Genomic DNA, 26,400 nt, shown 5'->3' on the forward strand with positions numbered 1-26,400 from the left:
GATGCTGGAAATCCAAGGCAACACATACAAAATGTGGGAGGAACTCAGCAGGGCAGACAGCACCAATGGAAATGGATAAACAGTCGACGTATTGGACCAGCACTCTACTTCAGAGTTGAAACGGAAAGGGGAAGACGCCAGAGTAAAAAAATGGGGGGAGGGGAAAGAGGCCAGAGGGAAAGTGACAGGTGAAGCCAAGTGGGTGAGAAAGGTCGAGGGCTGGAGAAGAAGGAATCTGATGGACGAGGAGAGTGGACCATCAGAGAAAGGGAAGGAGGAGGGGACCCAGGGTTCAGCGATTGGCAGGTGATAAGAGGTATCTGGTGGAGGATGAAATGCTGGAGAGATTCATGACAGGTGGAGGAGAGAGAGGCCCGAAGCAGTGGCAGAGACTGAAACAGGGACACTGTTGTCTTTGAGTCTAGTGGTCCTGGTGTGGATGCTGCGTAGCCTCCTCCCTGATGGGAGTTGGACAAACAGTCCATGAGCAGGGTGGGTGGGATCATTCATGATATTGTTGGAATTTTTCTGGCATCTTTCTGTGTGTGTATATATATATATCTTTGAAGGCAAGTAGGTTGGTGCCAGTGGAGCATTGGGCAGTATTACACTCCCGTGGTAGAGCCCTGCTGCCCACCGCAGTGCAGTTTTCACACCACGCAGGATTCCGCATGTTAAGATACTCTCCACTGTGCATCAGCAGAAGGTTGTGAGTATTGATGTGCATATGCCAGCCTTCTTCAGCCTTATTTAGGTGCATCAAAGTGTACAGCCGCTGGGGAATGGGTATGTTGAGTTGGGAAGGTATGTGGGTATGGAAAAGAGCTAAGTGCATATGTCTGCACTGAATATTCAAAATTTTTGGTAGGGTAGGGCTGCTTATGTATCTGTGGAAGTGTGGGACGGATGTCTATGCCTATGTTGCATTCGATAGTCTAGAGCAGGGGGTCCCAGACTGGAACCCCTTACTTGATGATACTGGTCCATGGCACAAAGAAATTTTGGCAACCCCTGGTCTAGAGAGTAATGGCCCAAGTGTATTTGTGGAGGAAGAGTTGGGAATTTAGAATATCTGTATGCATTTCTGTTTTCCATATCTGTGTGTGTGCGTGTGTGCGTGTGTGCGTGTGTGCGTGTGTGTGCGTGTGTGCGTGTGTGTGTGTGTGTGTGCGTGTGTGCGTGTGTGTGTGTGTGTGTGTGTGTGTGTGTGTGTGTGTGTGTGTGTGTGTGTGTGTGTGTGTGTGCGTGTGTGTGCGTGTGTGCGTGTGTGCGTGTGTGTGTGTGTGCGTGTGTGTGTGCGTGTGTGTGTGTGTGTGTGTGTGTGCGTGTGTGCGTGTGTGTGTGTGCGTGTGTGCGCGTGTGTGCGTGTGTGCGTGTGTGTGTGTATGTGCGTGTGTGCGTGTGTGTGTGTGTGTGTGTGTGTGTGTGTGTGTGCAGATGTGTGGTACTCTGTAAATGCTCTCACTAATTTAAACAACTCAAACTTGTCGAATCTAAACCAGTTGTAAAGTAGCAATGAAAACAAAGGCAGCAAGTGCTTGATTGTTTAAGTTCTCAGGGGATATAAAAACCTACAATACTGTGAGCGTGCGTGGGTTGTCCCAGTCTTCCTAGGCTTCGAGGTGATGTCTTGCCTTGCTTTGCTGTCAATCTATGGCTAAAGGATTGGACCTAAAATTAAAACTTGCAAAAACAGAAGTTGTGTTTCCAAAGTGGTTTATCACATTTGTCAGATACATTCTCAAATGATTTGCACAATGAACTATTTAACAGGTTAAGGAACTCTAAAACTAACTGCAGAAGGCTGCTAAGGATTACAAAATTAGCTTGGCTCACCTGGGAGGTAGTCAGCCTGGAAACAAAATGTGATCCAGCCAGAAAAGGTTTAGGTTAGTAATAGTGCGATCTCTCGAGCCAGGTATGATTTTCTTCAAAGGGGTTGTCTGTTGGTGGGTGCTCAGGTAGTTGCTGATGGCTGATCCGAGCACAATTCTGCCCCCTTCAAAACTTGCTGATCGCCAGGGGACATAATCCAGGGGTTCGTTAATGAAGAATGCTGTGCATGGCTTTGTTTAATGTGTGGAGGCTGATGCATGGGCAGCCACTACATGGTCCTTGACAATATGGGGTCAGGGTCCAGCGGCGTGGATTGCAAGTGACTGGGTCCTTACACCTTCCTTCTGCTGCCTTCACTGCCACTGTGATGAGTCACCATCTTCCAGCAGCTCCACCACTGAGGTCTTGGTTGGGTCGGTCTTTGTCTGGAACCGCCCCCCCTTGACCTCACTGCCATGGGTGACCCTAAGTGTCAGATAGCTGAACTCCAGACAACCAACTCCAGAAGAAATTTACAAGGATGTTGCCTGGATTGGAGAGCATGACTCATGAGAATTGGAGAGCATGCCTCATGAGAATAGGTTGAGTGAACTCGGCCTTTTCTCCCTGGAGCAACGGAGGATGAGAGGTGACCTGATAGAGGTGTACAAGATAATGGGAGGCATTGATCGTGTGGATAGTCAGAGGCTTTTTCACAGGGCTGAAATGGCTAGCACGAGAGGGCATAGTTTTAAGGTGCTTGGAAGTAGGTACAGAGGAGATGTCAGGGGTAAATTTTTTACTCAGAGAGTGGTGATACGTGGAATGGGCTGCCGGCGGCGGCGGTGGAGGTGGAAATGATAGGGTCTTTGTAGAGACTCCTGGATGGATACATGGAGCGTAGAAAAATGGAGGGCTATGGGTAAGCCTAGGTAGTTCTAAGGTAAGGACATGTTCAGCACAGCTTTGTGGGCTGAAGGGCCTGTATTGTGCTGTAGGTTTTCTATGTTTCTATATTTGTATCACTCTCAGGATCTCACAAGCCTGTCCACCACGACAAGGTGACAATCCTTGGAGAAGTGGATTAAGTGACCCTGTGTGGATTGAGCAAGTTGGAAGGGTTTTTGCTTTCAATCTTCCTTACGTTCTCCGTCTTCTGTTCCTCCTTTGCCGCCCACTTTAGTTAATGTAACAGGTAGTCCCTAACACCGTAAACTGCTCCAAGGCACTTCACAGGGGAGTTATCAAACAAAACTTGATACTGAGCCACAAAGGAGTTATTAAAGCACAATACCGGAAAGGGGGAAAGGAGGCTTAGTGATGCAGTACCAAGGATCAAGGTCATTAGCAGACTTGTGGTGCAAGGATCAAAAACAAGGTAGAGACCAAAACTGGCATGTAGAAACCTGGGAGAGTTGGAGTAAAGTACACAGAGAGGGAGTTGAGTCCATGCAAGCAATTGAAGGAATTTTAACATTAAGGCATTGATAATGGTAAATCTGTGTGGGTCAGCAAGCTGAGTGCTGAAGGTGGATCAAACCTAATGGCAGTGGCTTTGGGCTTTACAGAAAGCAAAATGAAGTGACCAGGAGTGTTTGAGGGACAGTCGATCCAGAGGGTCGGGGTTTCAGCAGTGAGGAATTGGATCATGTTGCATAGAACAACATTCAGTGGCCACTTTATTCGATGCATATGTACACCTGCTCATTAATGCAAATATCTAATCAGCCAATCACGTAGCTGCAACTCAATGCATAAAACCATGCAGACATGGTCAAGAGGGTCAGTTGTTCAGACCAAACATCAGAACGGGGAGAAATGTGAGCTAAGTGACTTTGACCATGGGATGATTACTGGTGACAGACGGGTGGTTTGAGTATCTCAGCAACAGCTGACGCCTCAGGATTTCCGCAGTTTACAGAGAATGGTGCGAAAAACAAAAGAAAACATCCAGTGAGTAGCTGTTCTGAGGGCGAAAATGCCTTGTTAATGAGAGAGTTGTCAATAACGGCCAGTCTGGTTCGAGCTGTCAGGAAGGCAACAGTAACTCAAATAACCACGCGTTAGAACAGCGTGTGCAGGAGAGCACCTCTGAATGCACAGCATGCTGAACCTTCAGGCAGGTGGGCCACAGCAGCAGAAGGCCACGAACATACCTACCTAGTAAAGTGGCCATTGAGTGTATTGGGATGTACACCATCTGTATGTATGTAAAATAATATGGGAGCTCATTCATCCATAGGAGTGACCACAAGTTGGGCGTTCATTGCCCAGGGATGCCCTATAGATAAATATTTAGCTCAGAGTTATATGCAAAGTTACAGGGTAAAAGCAGAGCGAAGAAGAAGTAAACGGGTGATTCTTTCAAAGAGCTGATATAGTTACTGAGTGCTTCCTCTGCTTTAACATCTATTTCAGTCTATTAAGAATCTAACTGCATGTTAAAATGGTGACAGAGTCTGCAAGATCACAGGGCTTGAATTTGAATTTGAATTTGAAGTATATTTGGCATGCCAAATATATTTTAATCTAATACCAAATCAGAGTCACTAAAATAATTGGACAATTGGGATATCCTTGTTTTAAGAAATTCACTGTCTTGGGTTTATTCCTTTAAGGAAGATTAAATTTCAGCCTGTATGATTTAACAGACTGGTGCTGTGTCCTTCATGGACTGACTTATAGGATATTAGCCCATTCTATTAGGTTGTTTGTTCTTGTGGCAGCCACAGGTCACTATGAAGAAGGGAGGAAGTGATTCTGGGTTGGGCATGCATCAGGCAGTTGGGATTTTGGCATGGGGAGCGGAACAGAAGAAGTAATGTTCCTGGACAGCTCCTGATGGAGACCCTTCAACATGGATCATGGGGTGGGGACAGAAGAAGTAATGGTCCACGAGATCTCCTGATGGAGACCCCTCATCCCATGCATCATGCCCTTTGGTGTTGCTGGTCCTGAGATCCCAGAGGCAGTGACAACATTGAGACCACAGAATGAGACATCTGTGGCCTGAAGATATCAGTATATCAATGCTTCCACTTCTGTTCTGCACTGTCATTCATGAGATTGGACCGTAAGGGGCAGAATTTATAAAGTATGAAAACAATATTAAACACTGAATGCTTCATTATTTTCAACACAACATTATCCTTCTTCCAGTGAGACTTCAAAACAAATTATCACAGGCCACAACTTTATGATCTAATGTCTGTTAGACAGAATCAGAATCAGAATCAGGTTTATCTTCACTGATGTATGTTATGAAATATGTTGTTTTGCAGCAGCAACACAGTGCAATACATAAATATTACCATAAGCTATAATAAGAAATACAGTATTAAGGCTTCGGACTGAGTATCAATAATTCTTTACTTCCCCTCTCCTCTAGGCTCCAACAGATGCTGCTCACCCCACTGAATTCCTCCAGCAGATTGTTTGGTATGCCTGAGAGTGCTCGATACTGAAACCAGGCTCATAATCACCCAACAATAAGTAATCAATCCATTTAATCAATAAGCAATCAGAAAGTAGGAAGTTGTGTTAAAGCCAAGGGTTATGTAGATCGACGAAAGGGAAACTGACTGTGTGAGCCATCAAATTCATGTTCCTCATATATGATGCACAACAAAAGCAAAGAATGGTTTGCATTTATGTGGCTCATTTCACCAATTCAGCGTGCTATTGCCAATGAAGTACTTCTGTAGTGTAGTCTCAGTTGTACTGTATAACACGTAGGGGCTAATAGAGGTATTGGCTGAAAGATAGGTATTGACAGAGGAAGAGAAGGAACTCTTCAGTAAAAGATTGGCTGCAGAATCTTCTCTGTTCATCCACAGGATGGAAGGAGTTTAACCAATCATCCCAATGTGGCACCTCTAACAGTCCAGGTATCCCACAGTAATGCTCTCCGGGTATCAATCTTAATTGTTATAGTAATCTCTGAAGAAGACCAAAGACTTCAGACTGTAGTGATATACAAATAGCCGTGTATAGTATTAAATCAGATTGTCTGGTCTCATTCTTTCCTTCTTAAAACAAGAGGAAGTTAACTCCACCCTTATTTCCGATGAAGGCATTGAAATGGTTCTCAGAGAATCTATTGTTTGACAAGTTTTTGTATCTCTGTGCTAAACCAGACACTCACCCTCACTTGAAGTTGTTGCAGCCTTTTCTCTCTGGTATCAGTTATCAATGTGTGGTACTTACCAGTCTTGGCAGGTAGCCATGGTAACAGTCTCCCTAGCAATGTGGCAATGGGTATCACCAGATGATCAGTGATACCACAATTAATATTTCTCTCACAAGAACTGGTTCTTGTTATGTAGTCATGTCAGGAGTTGCATCGATTTTCTCCTGTATTATTATTTACCTTATTTTCATCTCTCTTCCCCCAGGGGTTGGGCCTTTCAGTCTATTTTTAGCCAGCATATATACTACGCAAGAAGTCATGAAAGAGGTCAGAGCTGTCAATAGCCGGCACTGCAGGAATTAGATTCCAAAAGTCATAATGAATGCAGCTCAGATGAAATGGTTCTGAATCCTCATCAACCTCCAGCCAGCTCAATAATCAGGCTTTGAAAGCTTTATTTTTGTTAAACCCAGCGAAGTTAAACCTAACTCAATACACGTATCACTGAAAGTAAAGAGATGTCATTTCTTTGTGCCTTGCTGTGTGCTGTCTAGGTAAATTCATTACATTCTCAGAGTGGGGATAAAGGTCACACCTGACACAGGTACCACTGAGACTTAGTACATTATCTTTCAGCACATCTGTTTGCAGAACAAAATGGACTAAATATGCAAGTACATTTCTTGTTTATTTTGTTCTCTATTCTTCACAACCACTTGTGGTAGTCAGTTCAGACAAAAAACGATGTATAGAAAGAACTTGTAATTATAATTAGAAGGTCTTGGATTCAAACTGCCTTCCATGGAGATTTAAGCAACACTAAGGCATTTAATGAGTGTGTTCCTCAAGTAGATACTAGACAGGATGATTTTTGAATGAATGCAAGACAGGCCAATATTTATTCCTTTTCCACAACCCAAAGCAGATTACCTGCTTGATGTTGGATATAGTACCCTGCTGTGCACTAATTTGACCACAACATTTATTATATCACAACACCGATTACATTTCATAAGTGATTGTAGCATGCAAAAACAGAAAATTTATAAAAAGCGTCACATAAACCCAGACTTTCTTTTTATTTTCGGTTTGAATTGAACAGCAGCTAGCACCATCAGAACACTGTTGCCATAAGTAACAACTCTTTCAAGAAGATAATTCAGGGAAATATACCCACGGAGGAAATCTTTCTGACTGGGTACAATATAGAACTGAGGCACTGAACTGGGGCTTCCTTTTGGGGTGATCAATCAGTACCTCTGATTTTCAATTACAGTCCTGCCTGTTTAGAAAGAATGGAATAGTCAATGCATCAGAAAAATCATGCTCCTTCTATCAAACACTTCTTAATATTGTCAGAATCCGTTATTAAAGCTTTAATCTAGGCTGCAGATGATAGTCAAATATTGTTTAATTTTAATTCTCCTCATTCATAGTCCTCTCCAAATCCTTCAATTATATTCAATTCTTTAAATCTATCTCAAATATTCATTATTCTATATATAAACCACCTCTGGCATGATTAGATTTTTTGCAAAGCAACTCGCTCCCATGTATCCATTATTCTATATATAAACCATCTAAATTCTTTGATTAGATTCCAGCAAGTAATTCACACTTGGATATCTATGTATGTATCTATTAATCTATATATAAATCATTTGACTCCTGCCTGTAGCACATTCTCAGGTATCAATTATTTTATATGTAAACTTCAAATATCCATCACTTGAACACCACCTGTGACTCACTCCTGGATATAGATAAATGTACAGACCATGTAAATCATCATAAATACTTTATTCTTTATACTTTATACTTTATTGTCGCCGAACAATTAGCTAGAATGTACAATCATCACAGCGATATTTGGTTCTGTGCTTCCCACTCCCTGGATTACAAATACTAAGTATTAAAAATAGTAAAAAAATTTTAAATATTAAAAATTTAAATTATAAATAGAAAATAGAAAAATGGAAAGTAAGGTAGTGCAAAAAAACCGAGAGGCAGGTCCGGATATTTGGAGGGTATGGCCCAGATCTGGGTCAGGATCCGTTCAGCAGTCTTATCACAGTTGGAAAGAAGCTGTTCCCAAATCTGGCCATACGAGCCTTCAAGCTCCTGAGCCTTCTCCCTTCTCCTAATTTATTTATTTCCATAACTTGCTCCCAAATATCCATTATTTTCTATTAACACTACCTAAACGTTGCCAATATATTTGAGACCATAACTCTTTTCTGGACATCTGTGATTAATGTATAAGCCTTCGAAACCTTCAGCTAGATTCCGTACCCTGTGAACTAAATTTAGGTATATTTTATCTAACATTGGAAATGACACATTTAATATAACTGGTATATTTGATATACGTTTCATTGATGACAAGCCCATGGTCCTAAAAACACAGAAACCAACACATGGAATAATTGATCAACTATTTCATTATTTTACTATTTCTACCCTTTCGTCTTCAGCCTCAGCATTGATCAGATATCCTAGCAACTCTTTTATCAAAAGAATTATAATATTTTCAGCTTATTTTATTTACAGTATTTTAATATGCTGAATTCATACTGGGATTAGAGTTGACATGGAGAGGATGTCTCCTATAATGAGGGAGTATAGAATCGGAGGACACAGCCTCAGAAAAGAAGTACATCATTTTAGAACAGGGATGAGGAGAAATTTCTTTAGCCAGGGGTTAGTGAACCTGTGGAATTCATTGCCCCCCCCCAAATGTCTGTGGAGGCCAAGTCATTGGGTATATTTAAAGCAGAAGTTGATTGGTTCTTGATCAGTAAGGTTGCCGATGGTGATCAGTAAGGTTGCCGATGGTGCCGATGGAGAAAGCAGGAGAATGGCGTTGGGATAAATTAACCTGCCACGATCAAATGGATGGAATAAATAGTCTAATTCTTCTCCTGTGTTTTCTAGTCCAACAAGAAGTGCTGCAGTTTCAGAGATGCTGTGTTTTGAATGAGATTACCTACTGAAATTTTCCCTATTCTAATGGGTGCAGAAGATAACATAGCACTCTTTTAAAGAAGATTTGGAGAGCTAACTCTGGTATTTCAGAAGAAAGGCTTGAGCCCATACATTTCATAAAGGGTGCAAGGGACTTCACATTGAACCACAGTGAGACAGTGATAAAGGAGGCTTAGTCTGGTAAAAATAACTTAGTGTGATGAATTAATCTTTGTTCTAAGATAGTGAATGGTAGCATACTTAGAAGTGAGTAATATCTGCTAGTCATCTAATTTCTGGACTAAATTCTATAGCTATTTCTGTCCAAATATATCTAATCTTTAAATAGTAAAAACTGAGCAGAATTGGGCTGAAGGCGCTGTTGAAACCATGAAACTAAAACAAGCAAGATAATGACCACATTCTGCTGTTACTTCATTCCCTCTGGACTATGGAGCTGAGTATAATGCTTCAGACCGATCTCCCCCATAATTTCATTTAAGATCTGTGTTAAATTCCTAGAAGTAGGAAATTAGCAGAAGGGCTTTCAAGTTAATGAGACTTTACTGCAAGAGATAGTTAAAGGAATCCTTACAGCAAGACACACTTTTGGCTAATGTGAGCATAAAATTCCCTATGCAATGATTAATTAATCTTTAGCAATAATTATGAATTCTAATGTTAAATTGTCAATGGGAATGGAAATATTGTTCAGCCTCTTTTAAATAAATTTGTCTGTATTTGTTGACTGGATGCGCTCAATTTAATAATTGTTGAAAATTAATATTAATAATAACCTATTTATAGAGCACTCCTCATACAAATAATCTAGTTCAAAGTGCTTTACAATGGGATAAAGTGAAAAAGTAAAAATAAGAGACAAAATGATAAGGTGAACTAAATAGGTTTTGAAGCTGGCATTAAAAGTATCAAATTATTCTGCATCCTTCTATTTTCAGATATTGCGTTCCACAGTTTAGGAGCATAGATGAAAACAAAGTTGCCAATTTTCTTCTGAGGGACATTATTTACATTCAAGAGACCAGTTGAAAAAGATCTGAGAGGTCAAACAGGATTATAAAACTGAAGTGATTCTCTGATGTACTCTGGTCCCCGACCATTGTAACTCTAGCTCACCTTATATTCGAAGGTATGCATTGACAGGTCTTGAATATTTCTAAGGAACACACACAAAAAACTCTGGAGGAACTCAGCAGGCCAGGCAGCATCTATAGAAAAAAGTAGGGGACTGAAGAAAAGGGTCTCGGTCTGAAATGTTGACTGTACTTTTTTCTCAGTATCAAATACCTGGTTTCCACCATCCCTTTTTATATGCAATCTTCCACAAGCTCTGCAGCATTCCAAAACACCCTCACCAATCACAATCATCTTGATATTAATCAAAGTTCAAAGTAAATTTATTATCAAAGTACACATATGTCACCATGTACTAAATTCATTTTTGTGAGCATTCATAGTAAAAAGGAAAAAACACAATAGAATCAATGAAAAACTGCACACAAAGGTGGACAAACAACCAATCTGCAAAAGACAACAAATAGTGCCAACTCAAAAAGATAATAATAATAGATAAATAAGTAATAAATAATATTGAAAGCCTGAGCTGTAGGATTGTTGCCAGAGCATTCAGTTGCTTGCACTGTGGAATTCTCATACTTCAGTTCTGCTAAGCCCTGCCACTGACCAATGTACTAAAGACTCTCATAAAGATCATATTAAACTTGTTTAATAACTTATCTATGGAACGACTCATGATGTAGGTTTCTGGCAAAGTAACATCAGAGTATTGAGGTTACCATAGCAGATTGGTTGTCACGACCTGTCGATACACAGTTTTATTTTCTTTTGTTTAGAAATGAAGCACATTAACGGGCCATTTTGGTCCAACACGCTTGTGATGTCCGGTTGCACCCATGTAGCCAATTAACCTATTAATCCATACGTCTTTGGAAAGTGGGAGGAAACTGGAGCATCTGGAGGACACCCACTTGGTTACGGGGAGAATGTACAAGCCCCTTATTGACAGCAGCAGAACCGAACCAGGGTCACTGATGGTGTTATTCTAACTGCTACAATACTGTGCTGCCCCATGTTGATACCAAGGAGGTTCTTCAGATCAAAATTGTCTTCTGTGTTACCTCTGGCAGGAATATTTTAATGAGGATTTCTTCTTTCTTTGCAGAAGCAGTGAAGAATTGATGAACTGTTCGGTAAATTGTGAGGGACAGTGATTGAGAGAGGACTAGAAGAAGTATGGTAGGGACAAGAGTTGAAGGCAATGTCAAGTAACTGGGATTGGAGAGACAAAATGCTGAGCATCCTTAACTTCAAGGGAAAAGATTTTGAGCATCAAAACATTGAGAGTTCAGCATATAACTAGATATAACTAGAGAATTCTACCTGGCAGAATACTAATGACTTGATCTTCTTGCCATAGTTGAAACATAGAAAAGCTACAGCACAATACAGGCCCTTTGGCTCACAAAGCTGTGCCGAACATGTCCTTACCTTAGGGTTAGCCATAACCCTGTATTTTTCTAAGCTCCATGTACAAAGTTCTAAGTTCAAAGTAAATTTATTATCAAAGTATCTATAGGTCACCATATACTATCCTGAGATTTATTTTCGTCCAGGCATTCACAGTAAAACAAAGAAATGCAACAGTCAAGGAAAAACCTTGCACAAACAGGGACTGAGAGACAACCAATGTGAAGACAAGCTGTGCAAATAATAGATAGATAGATAGACAGATAGATAGAGAGATAGATACTGAGAACATGAGCTGTAGAGTCCTTGAAAGGGAGTGCATAGTTTATGAAATCATATCAGTGATGAGCTGAATGAAGTTATATCTGTGCTGGTTCAGCCAGGAATCTGATGGCTGAAGGGTGATAACTGTCCTGAGCATGGTGGTGTGGGACCTAAGGCTCCTGTACTTCGTTCTCAATAGAAGCAACGAGAAGAGAGCATGGTCTGGATGGACGCTACGTTTCTGTGGCAGCACTCGTAGATGTGCTCAGTGGTGGGGAGGGCTGTTCCTCCGATGGACTGATCTGTATCCACCACTTTTTGTCGACTTTTCTTTTCAGGTAGAGCTAATTATCTTTACCTCATCCAAAGACAGAATTCAGCTTTTCAGTAAATACATGATGGTCGTGCACTTCATGGGACTCAGATGGCTGAATGAGTTTAAGAGTGGACTTCAGGATGTGTATTGAGGGCCTCTTAATATCATTGCATGAACCCAATAGACTCTTTCTACAACACAGAGGAGTTGATACAATTCTATAAAACTACATGACCTATCCCAAAAAGGGCCTGATTATCTGAAGCAATGGGCTTTAGGTTAAATTCCTTTGCCTAGCAGAAAAGAATATTTCCCAAGAAAACAAATGAACCCAAATGGTGATCTCCTTGCAACAGGTCCATAAATATTCACGATCGACAAATTTACCTATATACTGTAACAATATATTTATTTCTGATGTTCGAGTAGATTTATTGAGTGTAATGTTAGGATTTGTTTACCGTACACACAAAAATAATTTAGCCTAGGGAGACTGAATATGCTAAGGGACAAATCACATTGAAAATCAACCAACTGAATGAATTAAGAAATTATTCTATAATCTAGTTGTTCACAACAGGGAGGATATTATAAGTGTGCTGTTTGTTGAATCTCTGCTGCTTAAATATGCAAGTAAACAAAGCTGGGCTATCAACAGAACAATTTTTATTGAAGGCAGTAACTCTCAACAAAATGGTAGTGTCTGCTAATCTAATGAATCAATGTCAGGCTACATTTTTTTCTTAAAGGAACACCTCATTAAGCACTCATTGTTTCTTCACTAAAGAAAGAATCAAACTTATACAAGCCATTGAAACACACACACAAAATGCTGGAGGAGCTCAGCTGGTCAAGCAGCATCTATGGAAAGGAATGAAGAGCTGACACTTCAGGTCAAGATCGTTCATCAGGATTGGAAGGGAAGGGGGAAGAAACGAAATAAGAAGGTGGGGGAGGGGAAGGCATACAAGCAAGAGGGTGATGGGTAAACCTCGGTGAAGCACCTTCGATAACTCCAAAAGACTGAGGTTTGGTAAAATACTGAAAGGCTTTTATTCGCTGTACAATACGACCTCCACGGTGAGTGTCTGCCCCCGGACTGAGGGGGAGGGGCAAGGCGAGACGCCTTTATACAGGACTCTGTGGGAGGAGCCACAGGGGCAGTCAGCAGAGGGGCGTGTCCAGGCAGTTAACCCAGTTACAACATATATACATGGTTTAGCACACTCAGCAAACTAGAAAGTACATGGGTGAGGGAGGGGGGTGATTCGTGGAAAAGATAAAGGGCTGAAGAAGAAAGAATCTGATAGGAGAGAAGAGTGGACCATGGGAGAAAGGGAACGGGGAGGGGAACCAGGGGGAATTGATGGGCAGGTGAGGTAAGTGGGGAGCTAGAGTGGAGAATAGAAGAAGAAGGAAGAGGAGTAGGTAAAATTACTGGAAGTTAGAGTTACCAGAAGAAGCCAGTTAAATATGTTGTTCGGATGAACGAAATCTTCTACTCCCAGCTTAAAGAAGGCAAACATAAAAGAGGCAGACAAGAGAAGAGATTGAAAGATGTCTTAAAAGCCAACATGAAGAAATGTAATATCGACATCAATATTTGGGAAACCAATGCCAAGGACAGGAAACTCTGGCAAGCCATCATCGGAGAAGGAACAGCAACTTTCAAAGCCAACAGATGTGCAGAATTAGAAGAAAATGGAAAGAGAGGCAGCAACAACCAAAGCCCGATCTGCCATCTGGAACCACCTGTCCTGAATGCAGAAGAACTTTCAAAGCCAAGATTGGACTCATAAGCCACTTGAGAGCCCGTAAGTAGATCAACAGAACGAAGACCATCCTCCTCGACCTCGAGGGATAGCCACGATGACGAGTCACGGATCCACGGAATGCACTGTCAGGGGTGGTGATAGAGGTAGATGCATTGGGGACATTTAAGAAACTCTAGATGGATAAAAGAAAAATTGATGGTCATATGGGCAGGAAGAGTTAGATTGATCTGAGAATAGGTTAAAAAGCTGGTACAGCATTTTGGGGTGAAGGGCCAATTCTGTTGTGCTCTATACTGTATGGTACATGCTCTATATTTTATATAACATTAAAAGGTCAGTCATATCTTTCTCTCTCTCTCTCTTTCACTTCCTTGCTCTCCTTCTCTTTTGCTCACTCTCTATAGCTCTCTCTCTATCTTTCTCACTCTCTCTTGCTCTTTCTCTCTTTCTTGCTCTCTTTCTCTTCTGTTTGTCCTTGCTCTCTCTCTTTCTCTTGCACTTTCTCTCACACACACATCCACTTGCTCTTTCTTGCTCTCTCTCTCTTTCTTTCTCATTCTCTTCCTCTCTCTGGCTCTTATTATCTCTCTTACTCTCTGTCTCTCTCCCACACACACACACTTCTATTTGCTCTCTCTCTTGCTTTCTCACTAGCTAGTAACCTACACATTACAAGTTCCACACATCAAAGTTGCTGGTGAACGCAGCAGGCCAGGCAGCATCTGTAGTAAGAGGTGCAGTCGACGTTTCAAGCCGAGACCCTTCGTCAGGACTAACTGAAGGAAGAGTGAGTAAGGGATTTGAAAGTGGGAGGGGGAGGGGGAGATCCAAAATGATAGGAGAAGACAGGAGGGGGAGGGATGGAGCCAAGAGCTGGAGAGGTGATAGGCAAAAGGGATACGAGAGGATCATGGGACAGGAGGTCCGGGGAGAAAGAAAAGGGGGAGGGGGGGAAAACCCAGAGGATGGGCAAGGGGTATAGTCAGAGGGACAGAGGGAGAAAAAGGAGAGTGAGAGAAAGAATGTGTGTATAAAAATAAGTAACAGATGGGGTACGAGGGGGAGGTGGGGCATTAGCGGAAGTTAGAGAAGTCGATGTTCATGCCATCAGGTTGGAGGCTACCCAGACGGAATATAAGGTGTTGTTCCTCCAACCTGAGTGTGGCTTCATCTTTACAGTAGAGGAGGCCGTGGATAGACATGTCAGAATGGGAATGGGATGTGGAATTAAAATGTGTGGCCACTGGGAGATCCTGCTTTCTCTGGCAGACAGAGCGTAGGTGTTCAGCAAAGCGGTCTCCCAGTCTGCGTCGGGTCTCGCCAATATATAAAATGCCACATCGGGAGCACCGGACGCAGTATATCACCCCAGCCGACTCACAGGTGAAGTGTTGCCTCACCTGGAAGGACTGTTTGGGACCCTGAATAGTGGTAAGGGAGGAAGTGTAAGGGCATGTGTAGCACTTGTTCCGCTTACACGGATAAGTGCCAGGAGGGAAATCAGTGGGGAGGGATGGGGGGGACGAATGGACAAGGGAGTCGCGTAGGGAGCGATCCCTGCGGAATGCAGAGAGGGGGAGGGAAAGATGTGCTTAGTGGTGGGATCCCATTGGAGGTGGCGGAAGTTACGGAGAATAATATGTTGGACCCGGAGGCTGGTGGGGTGGTAGGTGAGGACCAGGGGAACCCTATTCCTAGTGGGGTGGCGGGAGGATGGAGTGAGAGCAGGTGTACGTGAAATGGGGGAGATGTGTTTAAGAGCAGAGTTGATAGTGGAGGAAGGGAAGGGAAAAAGGAAGACATCTCCCTCGTCCTAGAATGAAAAGCCTCATCCTGAGAGCAGATGCGGCGGAGACGGAGGAATTGCGAGAAGGGGATGGCATTTTTGCAAGAGACAGGGTGAGAAGAGGAATAGTCGAGATAGCTGTGAGAGTCAGTAGGCTTATAGTAGACATCAGTGGATAAGTTGTCTCCAGAGACAGAGACAGAAAGATCTAGAAAGGGGAGGGAGGTGTCGGAAATGGACCAGGTAAACTTGAGGGCAGGGTGAAAGTTGGAGGCAAAGTTAATAAAGTCAACGAGCTCTGCATGCGTGCAGGAAGCAGCGCCAATGCAGTCGTCGATGTAGCGAAGGGAAAGTGGGGAACAGATACCAGAATAGGCACGGAACATAGATTGTTCCACAAAGCCAACAAAAAGGCAGGCATAGCTAGGACCCATACGGGTGCCCATAGCTACACCTTTAGTTTGGAGAAAGTGGGAGGAGCCAAAGGAGAAATTATTAAGAGTAAGGACTAATTCCGCTAGACGGAGCAGAGTGGTGGTAGAGGGGAACTGATTAGGTCTGGAATCCAAAAAGAAGCGGAGAGCTTTGAGACCTTCCTGATGGGGGATGGAAGTATATAGGGACTGGACATCCATGGTGAAAATAAAGTGGTGGGGGCCAGGGAACTTAAAATCATCGAAAAGTTTAAGAGCATGAGAAGTGTCACGAACATAGGTAGGAAGGGGGGATAAAACCGTGTCGAGGTATGCAGAAACGAGTTCGGTGGGGCAGGAGCAAGCTGAGACAATAGGTCAGCCAGGACAGGCAGGTTTGTGGATCTTGGGTAGGAGGTAGAAACGGGAAGTGCGAGGTGTGGGAACTATAAGGTTGGTAGCAGTGGATGGGAGATCACCTGAGCGGATAAAGTCGGTGATGGTGTGGGAGACAATGGCCTGGTGCTCCTTAATGGGGTCACGATCGAGGGGTAAATAAGAGGAGGTATCCGTGAGTTGTCGCTGTGCCTCGGCAAGGCAGAGGTCAATACACCAGACTACAACAGCACCCCCCTTATCGGCCCCCCCATCCCTCCCCACTGTTCATTCGTCCCCCCCATCCCTCCCCACTGATTTCGCTCCTGGCACTTATTCGTGTAAGCGGAACAAGTGCTACACATGCCCTTACACTTCCTCCCTTACCACTATTCAGGGCCCCAAACAGTCCTTCCAGGTGAGGCAATGCTTCACCTGTGAGTCGGCTGGGGTGATATACTGCATCCGGTGCTCCCGATGTGGCCTTTTATATATTGGCGAGACCCGACGCAGACTGGGAGACCGCTTTATTGAACACCTATGCTCTGTCCGCCAGAGAAAGCAGGATCTCCCAGTGGCCACACATTTTAAATCCACATCCCATTCCCATTCTGACATGTCTATCCACGGCCTCCTCTACTGTAAAGATGAAGCCACACTCAGGTTGGAGGAACAACACCTTATATTCCGTCTGGGTAGCCTCCAACCTGATGGCATGAACATCGACTTCTTTAACTTCCGCTAATGCCCCACCTCCCCCTCGTACCCCATCTGTTACTTACACACATTCTTTCTCTCACTCTCCTTTTTCTCCCTCTGTCCCTCTGAATATACCCCTTGCCCATCCTCTGGGTCACCCCCCCCGCCTTGTCTTTCTTCCCAGACCTCCTGTCCCATGATCCTCTCGTATCCCTTTTGCCAATCACCTGTCCAGCTCTCGGCTCCATCCCTCCCCCTCCTGTCTTCTCCTATCATTTTGGATCTCCCCCTCCCCCTCCAACTTTCAAATCCCTTACTCACTCTTCCTTCAGTTAGTCCTGACGAAGGGTCTCGGCCTGAAACGTCAACTGCACCTCTTCCTAGAGATGCTGCCTGGCCTGCTGCATTCACCAGCAACTTTTATGTGTGTTGCTTGAATTTCCAGCATCTGCAGAATTCCTGTTGTTTGCGTTTTTAACATTACAAGTTCATCATGTCTGGTGATGAGGTACCTAAGGATATACAGGAGTTTCATTATTTGCTTTGGAATCTTAACAAAATTTAAGTGTGGGAAGTTTTATGTGGGATGACCGCCCAAACATTTAACAACACAACATTAGAACAGGCATCCAATAAGAATTCACATTTTGTAAGTGACTCTTCTTTTATGCCAAATGATTTGAATGGGTCAAGTTATAGTAGTCCCTAAAGGTTGCTCAGAGCTGGGACAAGGAGCAGCATTCATAATATCCCAACACAGGAGACTGTAGATGAGGGAATCTGGAATAAAACTCAATCTGATAGTGGAACTCAGTAGGATCTAGATGAGAGCAGCATCTAGATGAGAGGAAACAGTTCCTCTCCTCCCCCACCCATCTCCCCATAGTTGCTGCTCGATCCATTGAGTTTTCCCCAGCAGATGGTTTGCTGTTCAAAATATTCACTGGGCTTAAAGAAAATCTTTCCTAAGGCAGGCACCCTGGAGTAACAGGTGAGTTCAAAAGGGACTGGATAAGTGCAGAGAAAGAATAAAAAATCAATCTTTGTGGAGAGGGTGGTGAAGTAAGACTATCAGGATCATTTTGCTCAGTGATTCTGCGATACTATGAAAGGAGGATGTTCGATTTTCATTGATATCACTAGTAAACACAGAGATTTAAGAATAAATCCTACATCTATCAGAAAGAGAAATAGATTTTTTTTACCGGAAGTCAATACAGTTTAAAATTTGCCTTATGGCTTTCTTTTCTGCAAAAAGAAGTAACAATTGAGCAGGCACTACCATTAAGTATTCCCTTCTTACAGCCATCACGTTGCAGGTCCCTTTCCACTGTGGTCTGAATCTCCTACACATGCCTAAACTGCTCGTAGAACCGACATATTTCTTCTTGGGAAGATGCAGTCTCCTGTTTTTATTAGCATAGATCTCTAACTCTCTCTGAATTGGCACCTGAATGCAGAGGGTAAGCTGTAAAGTAAAATATTTGAAATTAATAAGGTGTATTTACTGAGTAGCAATAAATAAAAGTTTGCAGCGGTGAGCCAAATGTAATCAAAACCTTTTCAACTTCTGAACAAGATTTAAAGTGGTGAGATTGAAAGTGAATCCTTACAGCTGGGTACAAGTGCAAATATGCAGATATGATTTGCAAGCACCCAGTCCATAGAATTTAGTTCAGAACATTGTCCGAACTTATCTTCAAGTTTGATCTGTGAGAACTGAATAGATTTGGTCCAATGGTGATGCATTTATTTCTCATTAATGTTTACATTAAATTAATATGCTTATTTGATATTATGCCATGGTGTAATGTTGGAGGAGCATCTCCTGGGGAATCCATTATAGCGATCTCAGCACAAGTTCAATTTATTCACCAATATTATCACGGAATGCAAATGCCATGATGGAATCTGGCCCCATTATGTTTGTGTGGCAATGTTGCACCCCCTGACTCAAACTTTTCATAGCATCACTGCCCTTGCATTTTAACAAGGAATTGGCTTGGCGGGCTGGTGATGTAGTGGTATGTGCACTGGACTTTGAGGCACGTTGTCCCAGCTTCACATCCGGCCAGCTCCTTGCACTATTTCCTTCCCTGCTGGGTTGAGCGTCTAGTTTGCAACTCGGTCTCATAAAAAGCAGAGAAATTACTGAAGAAACAGCAAGGTTGTCACCCGATGTGCCACGAGGTATGGAGAAGAACAAAAAAAAAAGCATTGGCGTGACATTTTTATATAGTTATAAAATGCTAGACACACCAAGTGAATGATTTAAGGGTCAGAAAAGTAATGAAGCCTTTCTTCCACCATTTAAATTACAAGTTTATTACAACTTTCTATAATGATTTGGCTCTGTTTCTAATTTCATTTCCCCATCATCAGTTTCCCCACCAATGAAGTTTCCTATCCTTTCAGTCAGAAGCCATTCGCATCTCAATTTTGCCAGAAGCAAACTCTAGTCTATCTGCAACTGGACTATCGATACCTTTACTGCCCTCCCACCCACCAATCCACACCACAAGGAGAAAAGTAATTTTCTCATCATTCATAGACGATCTTAAATCTTTCTCCTCTACTACTGGGTTTACCCACCTTGTTTTTGAGTGCTTCAAATGAAAATACAGACTGTGTTTTTAAACAAATATGCTCAGTTCTGTGAGTTACTTTGTCAGTTGATAACCATTACCATCATTTTCTTCATTGTGTGCCATATCGTATCACATGGGTGATCACGGTCTTTGACCATGATTGTTCTTGGCGAATTTTTCTACAGGATTGGTTTACCATTGCCTTCTTCTGGGGAGTGTCTTTACAAGACGGCTGACCCAGCCATTATCAGAGATTGTCTGCCTGGAGTCAGTGGTCACATAACCAGGAGTTGTGATATGCACCAGCTGCTCATACAACCATCCACCACCAGTTCCCATGTCTTCGCATGAACCTGATTGGGGTGGGGGGTGGTGGAGGAGGCTACATTTTGTCCATGGGTGGCCTGCAGGGTAGAAGAGGGAAGGAGCGAATTACACCTCCTTTGGTATAGACGTATCTCCACCCTGCCACCTGAAGTTGATAATACAAGGTCCATTATCAATTATTTATAGCATCCAAGTGGACAATCCAATTTCCAGACACAAGAGGTTCTGCAAATGCTGGAAATCTTGAGCAACACACACAACATGCTGGAGGAACTCACCGTATCTGGGAGCATCTATGGAGGGGAATAAATAGTCAACATTTTGGGCCAAGGCCAAGAATCATGGCTGCTTCCGTCCCTTCCAGTCCTGATGAAGGTTCTTGGCCTGAAACATCAACTATTCATTCCCCTCCCTCCATAGATGTTTCTGACCTGCTGGGCTCCTCAAGCATTTTGTGAGCATTATTAGTCTTGGAGTAAAGCAACCATCTCTTTCTGTCGATCCTGTCTGTCATTTTTCAGCATCACAGATACCCTGACATTAGCACTCTTAGCCGCAAGCAGGAAGCTGCTTCTTCTCGTCCAAGACTTGACTACAGAGGCTAGACAATGTCATACAGTACTGAAAGAGTGTCACACAGTTGGAGGTGGTGAGGCTAAATCAAAGCCTCCTCTGCCCTTTCTGGAGGAGATAATGGATCCCATGAATTCACTGTGAAGAAGAATAATGAAGTGCTCCCTAGCAACCTCGACAGCAGTTATCACTCAACCAGCAACACTAATTAATGGGATGTGGGAGAACCAACAGGGCCAGCATATATTGCACAGTTCAGTCGTTATCATATTGCTAAATGTGGCATCCAGATGTGAGCACATGGGCTGCTATGTTTTTGAAAATCCACCAGTGCTTGCTCTGCAAATGTGCTTTACTGACATCAAGCTGCTTCGGGGCACTCCGAGTATGAATGGTACCATAAATGTTCCTTGCTCCAAGCTACGATCCATGCTTCCATCGGGCTTTCCGTGTGGGTCAACGTGTGGCTGACTGTGGAGCTGAATGAAGTTTTCAGGGAGTCATCGATTTCAGTGCAGTGTCAAAGCCTGCGGAGACATTGCTGCAGGACTGGTGATTGGGCAGAAAACGGTCAAGCAGATTTTCCAGAAATGATTTACATTCCATGGGGGATGGAGGCTGTGGTTAGAAAGCTGAGGACTTTTAATTGTTGGTTCATTTTAAAAAAAAATTTAGACATACAGCCTGGTGACAAATCCTTTTGATCCAATGAGCCCACAGAAGCCAATCACACCTGTATCAGAATCAAAATCAGGTTTAATATCACCAGCATAAGTTGTAAAATTTGTTAACTTTGTAGCAACGGTGCAATGCAATACATGATAATATAAACAAAAAATATTGTGAATTACATAAAATTAAATAAGTAAGGCAAAAAAATTAGAAATAAAAAATAGTGAGGTCGTGTTCATGGGTTCAATGTCCATTCAGAAATTGGATGGGAGAGGGGAAGAAGCTCTTCCTGAATCGCTGAGTGTGTGCCTTCAGGCTTCTATACCTCCTTCCTGATGGTAACAATGAGTAGAGGTCATGACCTGGGTGATGGGGGTCCTTAATGATGGACGCCACCTTTTTGAGGCACCGCTCCTTGAAGATGTCCTGGATACTGCGGAAGCTAGTGCCCATGATGGAGCTGACTAATTTTGCAAGTTTCTGCATCTTACTTCGATCCTGTGCAGTAACCCTCAACTACCAACCCCCCACCCTTCCCCCCATACCAGACAGTGATGCAGCCAGTTAGAATTCTCTCCATGGTACATCTGTAGATATTTGACCAATATAACCAATTAAGCTTCTAACCTGTACGTTTTTGGAATGTGAGAAGAAACCAGAGCAACCAGAAAGCATTCCTAGATCTGCCCTTCAGACTGCATTAAATGGCCTGTTATCAGCCAGAATTATTGCTAGAGGTCTATAGGTCATCACAAATAGGACATCCCTAGGAGGAGCTCTACATTATGGTATAACAGTATAGTTGGTTCCCCTACAGCATACTAGAACATTTATCTGGAGATAAGAATTCAAAGCCCACCATACTAGCTGGGAAGTTCAGTTATTTAATAAATCTGCTTTAAAGAATAGGATTTGAATTGGTGACTTTGAAAATGCTGAATTGTTGTTAAAAGCCTTCTGGTTCAGTAATCTTCTTTAGGGACAGAACTGTTCCTGAACCAGCATAAGTAACTGTATGGAGAGAGATCTCTGTAGACGAGTGATTGCACTCTCTCTCTCTTTCTTTCATTGGAGGGGAGAGGTTGCTGCTGATTCTCGAGTCGGAGAATTTCAGAAGAAAAAGTGAAGTGGCAGAATATAACCTCATATCAGCAACTGTTTGTTCATCTTCCCTTTCACTGTGAAGTGTATGGGGTGTCAGGGAGGGGTAGCACCTCTGGTGGGGGAACATGTCGCATCTTTTTCAAGGTGGTTAGTCCACCTTCAGTCCCCACCTGGCACTCAACTCTCACCTGTAGCTGTTTGCATGGGACAGCGGCCACACCTCGGGCAATGGCTTCGACAAGCCGGCTAAACCCTTGGTGAGATAGATAGTTGTCTATCCCAGCATGTGAAGACAGACTCCGGCAGATTAAGCGGGCGAGACTTATGGAAGGTCCAACGGTCAAGAAGGCGGTCTCTGCAAGAGTCGTGGAACGTGTGGAGCACAAGACACAGAAGATGTTCTAGTCATCCACTGCGCCTAGTCTCATCTCCAGCCGTCTCGACTCTGTCTTGCCACTGGTCCCAGATGGGAATTGGGAAGAGAGAGTGAGGCTGACACTGCGCAACTCTCCCTGACTTAAATCTAAATCAAACGCTAGTCTCGACACCATCATGGTGTTTGAGGTCTTCATCAGTGATGACGATGGACGAACAACACAGTGAAATAGGTGATATCTCTCCGTCCCTTGTTAGCGGCGAGAGAGTCTGCAGTACGTCGAACTGTTGGATAAAAAATAGTTTTTGCTAACTGCAGATCATGGTCTGTCTTTGGGGGCTTTGCTATTGCTTGGTGGGTGGTGGGCACTGATGTGTTTTGCTGAAATGGGGAGGGGAAGGGGCGAGGTTGATTCATTGATGTTTGCTGCTGTTTCCACAGGGCAGGCAGGAGAGGAGGCTTTGGGGTTCTAACGTTTTTCAGTCGTTCATTCTTTTGGGGTTCTTCTGTCTTTCATAGATGTCTGTGAAGTCAATTATCTCAGGTTGTACACTAGATACATTCTCTGACAATTAACGGAACTATTTGAGCCATCTCCTCAACACTGAATTGAATCCACAACATATGGAGTCACTTTCAAGGACTCTACAACTCATGTTCTCAATATTATTTATTTACATTTTTAAATTATTATTATTATCAGACTTTTTTGTAATTGCACATTTTGCTTCTTTTGCGTATTGATTGTTAGTCTTTGAAGGTAGTTTTTCATTGATTCTTTTGTATTTCTTTGTTCTACTGTGAATGCCTGCAAGAAAAGGAATCTCAGGGTAGTAGATGGTGATTTTACCCACTTTGATAATACTTTTAAGTTTCAAGGCAACCCATACAATTTCCAGCAACGGCAGATTTTCTCATGTTTGTGTTATTCTCACCTTTTATCTACTCTTCCTGACTCCAGATCTATTGACAAACTGCCTGTTCAGTTCAAGAGTGATTCAGGATAGGCAGCAAGTGTAGGAATTTCCAGGGACACTCACATCTTTTGAAAAAAAATTGAGATTTTTTAAACAAGTGAATAAGTACTAGAGATGCCTAGGATCATTCACTTCTGAGCAGAAGAGGTAAAAGAAGGATTTAATAGTGGTGTGACAAGTTATGAGGGTCTGGATAGAATACTTGGAATGAAACTGATCAGTAGGCTCATTAGCAAGCCAAAGAGAAAATAATGAGAATTTTATAGAATTAATTGTGATGAACTACAATGCCCTGCCAATGGGAAGAGAAGATAGAAGAAGGTTAAATTGTCATTTTCAAATGGGAATGTACAGGGTAAGTTGTAAATCTGCGATCCTATAGGGAAAGAGTTGGGGATGGAGGAGTCTTGATTAGACATGCACTCAGTGGCCTCTGAGTTTCGTACCACACCGTAGCGTAGCAGCGTGACATTATTACAGCTCGGGGCATTGTAGTTCAGAGTTCACGTCTGGCGTCTTCTGTAAAAAAGTTTGTACGTCCTTCCTGTGAAGTGAATGAGTTTCCTCTGGGTGCTATGGTTTCCTCCCATAGTCCAAAGACATACAGATTAGTAAGTTCGTTGCTCAATGAAGATTGTCCTGATATTAGGCTCGGGTTCGGTTGGTGAGTTGCCGGGTGGTGCGTCTCTGTGGGACGTAAGGGCCTGTTCTGTGCTGTGTTGCTCAACAAATAAATAAAATTAGTTTGTTACCTCCTGTACCTAATAAAGTGTCTACAGCCCATCCTCTTCAAGGTTCGATGTGTTGTGTGCTCAGCGTTGCTCTTCTGCACACCATTACTGTAACATGTGGTTAGCTGAGTGACTGTCGCCTTCCTGTCAGCTTGAATCAGACTAGTCATTGTTCCCTGACCTCTTTCACACACAGGACGCTTTCACCCACAGATCTGCTGCTCGCTGGATGTTTTTTTTTGTTCTTCACATCATTCTCCGTAAACTCTAGAGACCGTTGTTTGTGAAAATCCCAGGAGATCAGCAGATTCTGAGATACTCAAACCACCCCATCTGGCACCAACCATCATTCCACAGTCAAAGTCAGTCAGTTCACATTTCCTCCCCATTCTGATATTTAGTCGGAATAACAACAGAACCTCTTGACCATGTCTGTGTGCTCTTATGCATTGAGTTGCTGCCACATGATTGGCTGATTAGATATTTGCATTAACGAGCAGGTGTACAGCTGTACCTAATAAAGTGGCCACTGATGCATTTCTGCAGAAAGTTAGTATGCGCTGAATGGTCTCCTTCTTTGTTTCAGGATTCCGAATCAATCACCTTTTTTCACATTCCCTTCCCCATAGCGTTGACAGGTCCTCAGACTGCTAACTCTACCCCTCTCGGTTACTCTATAATTTAGCACCTCGTTTTGCACTGCTAGGGCTTTTCTCTTTGGAGCAATGGAGGATGAGAGGTAACTTTACAAAGGTGTACAAGATAATATGAGGCATTGATTAAGTGGACCTTTCCTCAGAGCAGCAATGGTTAATATCGAAGTACATCCTTTTAAGGAAAATGTCAGAGATAGGTATTTTACACAGACAGTGGTAAGTTCATGGGACATACTGTGGGAGCGATAGGAAAGGCTGGTTTATTAGGTACATTTAACATACTCTCAGACTGGATGAAAGAAAAATGGAATTTTTTCTTTGCTTCCCCCTCTCCTGGATTCACCTGCCACCTGCCACCTCATACTTCTTCCAATCCTTCCCCCACCTTCTTCTCCCTTCCTTTCCAGAACCGATGAAGGGCCTCGGCCCAAAACGTCGACTATTTATTCCCACCCATAGGGGCTGCCTGACATGCTGAGCTCCTCTGGCATGTTATGTGTCTTGCTTGAGATTTCTAGCATCTGCAGTACCTCTTTTGTAAATAATTATCTGAGCACTAGTCTGTTGTTTTGTGTTTATCGCTGTATTCGTTGTATTTATTACTACCATGTAGACTTTACTTTGTGAGCTCCCTACGGGCAAGGAATTTCATTGCACCCTGGTGTATATCACAATAAGCTAATCTGAATCTGAGGATTCTTTGATCATGTGAAAAAGGAACAGATAAATTGGGAGAGACTTTGAGAAGTGAATTGTGCAGAACAAGCTTCATTTAAATTGGCCCATCAAAAAACTGACAGAAAGAGAAAGAGCAAATTCCTCCTTCTGCACTGCAGAGGGTATGACACATTTGCCATACCTGCCTGACTTTTAGACCAATAATCCAGACAGAAAGTTTGTATCTGTCACCGAGGGAAGAAATTTACATGGGAGGATTTGATAATATTGCTATTGACACAATGAATACACCCTGTACAATCATTGCAGTAAATTGGTGGTAGAACAAACAGTAAAATTAAACCTTAGCCCCAAGTATTTCATATTTCAGTCAGATTTCAAAAAAAATATTTGAGCTTTCCACTGGCAAGAGATGATGAGCTATTTTATCTTTAATTGTCCCCAATTTGCAGTCTATTCACAAAAACTATAAATATATTTTAATCTGAAAATAGCTTGACATTATTTTGTAATGATAGAAACTTATATTACATTGCATTTCAAACTGCCAGCGAGACCCATTAGAATGTGTATTTGGATTGCCTAAGTAATTGCTAGCTGTCATTTACCTTAATGAACGCCTGTTAACACACTTACTGCTTTCTAACAGCATTCAAAATAAAAACAAAGGAGGT

At 42.7% G+C, this 26,400-nt stretch overlaps 1 protein-coding gene and 1 long non-coding RNA gene across 4 annotated transcripts in view; one reads left to right on the forward strand and one right to left on the reverse strand.

Moving 5' to 3' along the window:
* The window catches only part of kcnd3 (potassium voltage-gated channel, Shal-related subfamily, member 3), a 392,845-nt gene that overhangs the window by 139,478 nt on the left and 226,967 nt on the right, over positions 1–26,400 (forward strand). The window lies entirely within an intron of this gene.
* Positions 21,197–26,400, reverse strand: part of LOC134355470 (uncharacterized) — a 77,036-nt gene continuing 71,832 nt past the window's right edge. Inside the window, exon 3 of the long non-coding RNA XR_010020092.1 lies at positions 21,197–21,265. This is a non-coding gene — a long non-coding RNA (uncharacterized LOC134355470). The remainder of the gene's footprint in view (positions 21,266–26,400) is intronic.

This window comes from Mobula hypostoma, chromosome 13, assembly GCF_963921235.1.
Source record: "Mobula hypostoma chromosome 13, sMobHyp1.1, whole genome shotgun sequence".
Lineage (NCBI taxonomy): Eukaryota > Metazoa > Chordata > Chondrichthyes > Myliobatiformes > Myliobatidae > Mobula > Mobula hypostoma.